Raw genomic sequence first — 6,299 nt, forward strand, 5'->3', positions numbered from 1 at the left:
TGCGCCTAGTAAAGTAAGAGAAATTGTTACAAATTATAATTTCTCTCCTTATTTTTATTTCAAGGTGAAGTTCTTCAGGCCAGAGCTTATCTCTTTTCTGACCTCTGCCCAACTGCTTCTCCTTCTCATTAGAGGCCTTTGTTTCCAGGTCTCTTCTTGTGTCCTCTTGTGATGGGGCGCCGTCTGTGAAGCCAACCGAAGACAATCATTGTTTATTTCCCATCCCTTCCCAGAGTTCAGTCATGTATGCAAAATTAGCATACACTTTTGACAATTTAAAAGTTACGTAAACGAAATTGATGTTCAATCTCACAGCATCAGACCCAAGTGAGATGGATTCTGCTGTTATAGAACAAGCAGGGGAGGCCTGAGCTGGCTGTCGGCAGCTGGCACCCCAGGTGGAATGTGCAATCGGCGCCACCGAACCCCAGGCAGATTGCGCGATCGGCGCCCCCGCTTCCACAGCCCTCAATGGCGTGACATCATCATTGGGTGCACTGTTTAACGTGGCACCCTAGGCAACGGCCTAGTCGCCCTATACGCATGGGCCGCCCCTGAGGACAAGAGTGATGAAAGGGCAGGCTGCTGGCTGCCTGTGGTATTGGTAAAACCATTCTGGTAGGGTATTCAGCACTGCTTTTAAATGGTCACATGAGACTCATGGGGCTGAGAGCGCCTGTACTGGAGAGATCCTCTTGTTAGGGACATGCTTTTTCTATGGTTTTAGCTCCTTTTAAAATAGAATTTCCCCAGGGCAGGAAGTCTTTGTTCCATTTTTTCCCATCCCAGAAGGAAAAATATCAAATTCAAGATGGATTCCAGTATGAGGTGGTTTGGTCACATGTCACTGTAGGGCCAACCACAGTTTAGGCTTAGAGGAAAAACAAGACTATTCAGATCCTTGTCTTCAGCACTGGGCCATTAAGTCCCATAAGTACCACCAGTGGCTTTCATTAGAAAACCTAGATTAACAAACAGGTTTACACTTTATATTTTTAACTTCACATACAAGAAAGATACATGCAAACAGAATATACATATTTAGGGACTTACAAGCTCTTGAATAATAGGTCACTTGCCTCATGCATAAAGCATACTTGAGTTATGCATACTTATATTTAAAACACATTTCCATACAAAATATGGGGGCACAGTGTCATACAACTCTCCAAGTGAATTGCTAAAGCCCTGTCTCCAAAAAAGAGATCTCATCCTTTGCTATACATTAGAGAGCCTGATTCTCCACTCTTTGAGTCTGGTTTTAAATCCAGAATATATTGTTTCAGTCCCGGAAAATGCAGTGGTTTAATCAGTGTAACAGTAGTGAAGACTTTTTTACTTTCCCCCACCAGTCTTTTACCATTGAATTTTAAAGTTTCTCAGCTAGATAGCAGCAGAGAATGCAATCATGCTACCAAGAGCAGCTGCTGCTGTAATTTTTTTAGAAATGAGCAACCAAATTTATAAATATTCCAAGTACAACTCTAATAAGTGGACTTTGAGAAAGCAGTTATGATCCAGACTCCCAGCTGGCGTCAATCAGCATAACTCTGGCGCTCCCAGCACTCTAGATCACATGGAATTGCACCAGCTCAGAACGTGAGCCTGGATTTTAACATGCTCATTTAGCCTGCTCCTGAGAGGTGGAGTGTCGAGGAGAGGTGCAGCTACTGCAGATACCTCTCAGGAGCTGGCCATCACTTGGAGTTCAGAGACAGTTTTCCATAATCATTTGCCTGCGGAACCCTTTCCTTTGCTTTGAGATGTCTACTAAAGAACACTGATCTACCCTATTAGGTGACAAGGTAACAGTTGCGCCCCCCTCTGAAGTTCAATTGTAGACATAGAATTAGCATAAACTTTTGACAATTTGTTTAAAAGCATCTAAGTTCCAAAAACAACATGGATGTTCAATTTCACAGTATCAGAGTCAAGTGCGATGGATTCCACTGTCGTAGGACAAGGGTGACCAAAGAGCAAACAGCTGGCTGCCGGTGGTGTTGGTAAAGCCATCCTGATGGCACATTCAGCACTGCTTTTAAATGGTCACATGAAAAGCATGGGGCTGAGACCGCCTGTCATGCAGAGATCCTCTTGTTAGGGGCATGCTTTTTCCCCTGTGGTTTTAGAGTCAAATAGTCCCTTTAAAATCTCTGGCTTGTAGCAAAGAACACCTCATAAAGAACAAGGGGGACTGTGCTGCAGGGAGCAATCCTGCACAGAGAGGAAGTGAAGTGGGTGGTCAAACTAGCCACCTCCATCTCCCTATGTCAAACTCATGTATCCCAGAGAGAAATCTGAACCTTGTCTTTAAACTCTGCTATACATTCCCCAGGAGGACCATAAATGTAGCAGGGAGCAGGGCTGTGCACAATCACGCACCAAACATTCATGGCCTGATTTCTAGACCAAACCTGTCAGCTTGCTCTGTGTCTGTATATATGCCTCCCACTTCCTCTCTCTGCTCTGGCAGCACAGCTGTCACTTGTACTCCCTGGGCAAGGTGCTCACATAACCCTGTTGATGGCAGCACAGGTGGGGTGTGAGTTGTTGCCAGCAGCACTGTTTTGCACTGCTGATTCTGACATCAGTCACAACAGTTTGCTCCTGGAACATCAAACAGCAGTTCCCTGTCACTTTCCCCTTCTGTCTCACTGTAGCCTCCTCCTGCTGCAGAATGGCTTTACCATGTAAATACAGTGAAGGAATCGCTGGCAACTCTGCATAGCCACTCCATATGTTAGAAGGACCTGCTCAGGTATCCAGTAGCAGAGGGAGAGCCATGTTAGACTGAATCTACCAGAACAACGAGAAACCCTGTGGCACTTTATAGACTAACAGATTTATTGGGCAAAGACCCACTTCGTCAGATGCATTAGTCTATAAGATGCCACTGGACTTCTCGTTGTTCTGCTCAGGTATAATGGGAGTTGAATGCACAGCCCCATTTCACTGTTGTGTGTCCCTGTAGGAGCAAGCTCAGTTGTTGGCATCATTAACATCAGAGCAAGTCCAGCTATTCTATATCCCCCTGAAAAAGAGAGGGGAACATATGGCCTGTCGTTTCTGTCTTATTCTGAATTTCACCTAACTGATTTGACTAACTGAGGGTCTGGTTCTTGTTTACACTAAAGCCGTTCACACCATTCTGCTAGTTAAAAGGCCTGATCTTTTCCCCACCTCATTTCTCCTGGGCTGTAGTTGCTTTGCACTGCTCCTTACGAGGGAGCCAGAGGCGTGTGATGGCAGTTTTAGTGAGGCATGCAACAACTCACTTGCCGTAGGGGGTCCAAAAGGATGTCTCCCATGCAGTGTGACCCATTCGTGTGGTGAACGTGAGGTCATGCTGTGTGAAGGATGCCATTTTGTTCTGGAGGGCAGATGGAATTGTGCAGTGGGCCACCGGTTGAGGAATACACAACCAATCAGGCCTGCAGTGCATGCTTTGCGCACATAGATGGCATGTCGGCTGGAGGCAGCTGTGGATGCTATTTGCCGCCAGTGCTTGGGTGATACTGAAATAGCATAGCCTATTCTATACTACCTGTTCCTGGTTCCTCTCAATACCTTTCCCTGCACTGGGGGCATATCTGGTGCAGGAATGCGGCACTCATCCTTGGTCAGTAGCATGCTTTCTTTCTCGGGGGACGGTAAAGGCATTGCAAGGTAGCACCACTGCCAATTAGCACAGCCATTTTGTATAGTTTTTCAGGAGAAAAAGAGTACAGTAGGGAACAGCAGCTTTGTCTAACAACCTGTTTCCTGATTTTTACAAAATGATTTCAGTCTGGAGGAAATGGTCCTGCAGCCAAGGATTCATTCTCGTTTCTAAGGTAATTTGTATCTTCTGTGAGCCAGATGAGGCTCAGACATTCAAAGCACATGTACAGGATGCAAATAATTTGACTGAAATGAATGGCAAGAGTGTGATTTTATATGGATTATCTGCTTTAGGGTGTTGTACTGAAATGAGGGTAATATTTGAATGCCTCCCAGGTGACTAGACTGTAATAACAAAGTCGTTGTGATGTTTCTGCTCTTCTACCTCTCCTTGCTTCTAGGAAGTTCTGTTTCCTTAAAATGTTTTTCAGAGGAGAGCATGTAACTGTCCAGTACAGGGCTGGGCACGATGCGGCCTTGTGGCTGGATCCAGCCCACCTAACACTTTGATCCAGCCTGCGGACTGTGTCTAGCCGCTTTTTATTTATATCCTACTACCGGTGCCATCAAATTTCCAGGTGGTGGCTCAGGCATCAGGATCTTATTTAAATGACTCCCAGCTCTCAGTCATGGTGCTATCCCGGTATAGGCCGGAGCCATGTGCCCTTTAAATAGGCGCAGCAACTCTGAGCGGCTGCCAGGCAACACAGAAGTGGCAAGGCCACGAGCCGTGATCCCTTTAAATAGCAGCAATTTAAAGGGCTTGTGGCTCGCGAACCTGCTGCTTTCAAAATGACTGGGAGCTGCCCAGGATTGCTGTGGCTATTTAAAGGGTTCCTGGTCATGGCGCTACCCTGGCTGGAGCTGCAAGCCCTCTAAATAGTCACAGCAATCCTGGGCAGCTGCCAGGCAATGTGGTAGCGGTGGGGCCAGGAATTGTAAGCCCTTTGCTATGTTTTTAATTCAAAGCCTCTGGCCCCAGACAATTCTGAGAGGAGGCTAGTCCCCAGCCCCACCTTCCCGGCCCCAAACCCCGCCCCTTCAGGTCCAGCCTGTGACCAAGTACCAAAATTCATTAAGTAGCTCCCCGGCAAAAATTATTGCACAGCCCTGATCCAGTATGATTCCAGTATCCAAATTTTATTTCTTCAAAATCCTAGTTATCTGCATCCAGAATGTGTGTCCCCCTGTCCCTCTAACCCTGTTAATCACTGTCGGGGGGCTCCCCCCTGGTTTGGGTTTGCCACCCCCATCCGGGGCATAGTTCGGCCCACCTGGGCCTAGCCCCCAAAGTACAATGCCCCTCTCTTAGGGGAAATTCGGCCTCCTGGCCTAGTCCTCCAGATGCTGGCTCTGCAGCCTAGTCCTCGGGCCGAGCTCCCCACCCCCCGGGGTTCAGGGCAGGAGGGGTAGAGGGGCCCAGGCCCTCCCTCTCCACCGGCCCCGGCCCAGGGACCTATGAGCAGCGGGTGGCTCCCACCACTGGCTCGGCGGGGGCTCCTCCCCACAACACACCGAGCCCTCAGGGGCTTTTCCAGCTCCCTGCCCTGGGTCACTTCCTACCCCCTGTCCCCGGCCCGTAGCGGTCCCACCTGTCGGCATTGGGCGGGTGGCTGTAGCGGCATTTCCCCAGTCAGCATCGGGGTCGGCAGTGTCCGGCTCGGTGCCTGGGTCCCGGGGTGTCGGCCAGCGGCTCCTTCGTTGGGGTCGGGGTCGGGCCCGGCTTGGGCCTGGCAGCGGTGCGTTCAGCCATCCCGTCGACTCCCTCCTCGGCAGTTGGGTGCTCCCTCCACCTCTGGCCACAGTCTCCCTCTTCTGAGCAGGCCAGTAGCCTTTTATACCTATGCTCCCCTTGGAGCATGCCCTGTAGGGCTGTGTGGGTGGGGCCCTCTCCACCCCCGGCACCAGGTGGTTTCTCTGGGCTTGAGTGCGGGGCGGGGCTGCCCGGTCACAATCACTTACGTTTATCCAAACACTTGGTTATCTAAAAGTTTTGCACCTCTCTCAGGCCAATCAGATACACAGAATCATATAATTCTAGAACTGGAAGGGACCTCAAGAAGTCTTTGACTCCAGTCCCCTGCCCTCATGGCAGGACCAAGTACTGTCTAGATCATCTCTGGTAGATGTCTGTCTAACCTGCTCTTAAATACATCCACTGATGGAGATTCCACAACCCCCCTAGGCAATTTAGACCAGTGCTTAACTACCCTGACAGTTAAGAAGTTTTCCCTAATGTCTAACCTAACACTGCATGAGAGTGTACTGTCTATAAAACATTGCATTGCCTGTAATCTTCATGTAAGTACAAATCTGTTCCCAATACGTGCAGACACAGACATGAAAAAACTTTCAAAGAGGTTGTAAACCTGCATACAACATGGCACTTCTTGCTCAAGATTTTACTTAAAATGAAAAGGCCTGAAGCTACAAACTGTGCTCTCACTGAATTCACTGGGAATTCTGTTGAGCACCTATACATTTCAAACAAAATGCATGTGATCAGGTGCTATTCTGGTTAAGTTGCCAGAACCGATAACTATGAAACATCCTATTGCCTAGACAGCACTAAAATGTAACAGGAATAATGTGACTCACCTATCCCCTTAGTAACATGAATGATACTAGGGTTTGAACGA

At 48.3% G+C, this 6,299-nt stretch overlaps 1 long non-coding RNA gene across 1 annotated transcript; it reads right to left on the reverse strand.

Annotated features, from left to right (window-relative positions):
* Positions 1 to 5,588, reverse strand: LOC142827121 (uncharacterized). Its single transcript, XR_012901555.1, has 2 exons — positions 5,253 to 5,588; positions 1 to 183 (listed from the first exon to the last, which is right to left on the reverse strand). It is a non-coding gene; the product is annotated as an uncharacterized LOC142827121 (long non-coding RNA).
* Between the last annotated feature and the right edge of the window lie 711 nt (positions 5,589 to 6,299).

Source organism: Pelodiscus sinensis, chromosome 1 (genome assembly GCF_049634645.1).
Source record: "Pelodiscus sinensis isolate JC-2024 chromosome 1, ASM4963464v1, whole genome shotgun sequence".
NCBI classification, from domain to species: Eukaryota; Metazoa; Chordata; order Testudines; family Trionychidae; genus Pelodiscus; species Pelodiscus sinensis.